The 1458-nt window shown below is 38.8% G+C and overlaps 1 pseudogene across 1 annotated transcript; it reads right to left on the minus strand.

Moving 5' to 3' along the window:
* Positions 1 to 208: 208 nt before the first annotated feature.
* LOC308246160 (large ribosomal subunit protein uL22-like) lies at positions 209 to 596 on the minus strand (annotated as a pseudogene). Its single transcript has one exon. The product of its transcript is annotated as a large ribosomal subunit protein uL22-like (transcript).
* Positions 597 to 1458: the final 862 nt, after the last annotated feature.

The following is a 1458-nucleotide window of genomic DNA, read 5'->3' on the forward strand; positions in this document are numbered from 1 at the left end:
TATAATTATTCTATTAATTAGGATATTAATCCCTAAGGAAATGAAAAGACAGGTCCAGGAATCCTTAAGAAATCCAAAATACACACATACACACACACATACACACAGGTTTGAGATCCATTTTGAATTCTTTGAAGTACTCTTTTTTTTCTGCTTTTACTTTTATTAGATTTATTTTATGCTGAATTTACTCCCAGGCTATAAGTTTTCATTTCTTCTGGGATATCTTTTTCTTCTGTGCAACCTCCGCTTCTGGTTTAGGAACAATCAGATCCTTTTCAGTAAGGATCATCTCAATGTGGCAGGGAGAGCTCATGTGTGGGTTAATCCGCCCATGAGCTCTGTAGGTTTTATCATCTGAGTCTGCTCAATGACCAGAGAGTCTACATCTAAAGCCTTAAGTTCAGCATTGCTCTCTGCATTTTTCAGCATGTGCAGCAGAAATTCAGCACTCTTTTTGGTCCACAGACCCTGTGTCCAGCCCCACTGCTTCACCTGGGCACATCTACCATCTCCACCCTTGTAAAGATGGAATGGCACACACTGCTTCTTTAAAGTGACACCCTTCAGATACTGGCGGCTTTTCCAATATGCATACCCTTGAGGGCCTGGGCAGTTTCAGGAGTGTTCTTAAGGTGAACAGGAAGACGTGAGCCTCTTGATTTGCATGATTTTGTGGGGTTTTCTGAGTCTAGTAAATAGCAAACCAATTTCAGAGGTCACCTCTGACCGCTTTGTGGAGTACTCTTTTCTGGGCTCTCCAGTGAGAACTGATCTCATTTCACCCCTCCACGTTCCTTGTTTTACCTTTGTTTCCTGTTCTTGCTCTGTCGCGGCTCTGAAAACATGCCCTTGTAATTATTTGCTTGCATGACTAACTCCACCATTAGACGCTGAGGGCAGACTGCATCTAATTCCTCTTTTGAGTTCCCAGGGCTTTGCTCAGTTTTCGGTAGGTAGTGGGTTCTCAATAAGTGTTTACAAAACACATGAATGAATCGGGACTGGGCTGGGTAAAAAGTCACAGAAGGATTGCATGGGAGCAGTTTAAAGAATTAAGTTGGGTTTCGAGAGGTAAAGTAGAAATGTTATGGTGATGTAGATAATTATCAAGTTGTTTAGCTTATCACATTTTACTTTATTAATTTTAATAGCTTGAAGTTGCACATTAAAATTTATCTGTATCTGAATTTAATAATGTAGACAGGAGAAGAAAAGAGGGCCATAGAAAGCCAAGTCAGAGAACAGAAGGTGCTGGAGTTTCATCTATATACCTGTAGATAGATTATAATAGTGACTAGTTCACAAGAAATTAAATATAAAAACGACTGTTTCAAAAAATTCATCATCAATTTAGCTATATATGACTAAAATCAAAGCAAGAAGCTAGAAAAATATAATGTTCAAAATTGACTGGAGAAAAAAATTGGTTGCACTCAAAGAAAAGTGAAGAGAAAC

This window comes from Plecotus auritus (genome assembly GCF_963455305.1).
Source record: "Plecotus auritus genome assembly, chromosome: 4".
NCBI classification, from domain to species: Eukaryota; Metazoa; Chordata; class Mammalia; order Chiroptera; family Vespertilionidae; genus Plecotus; species Plecotus auritus.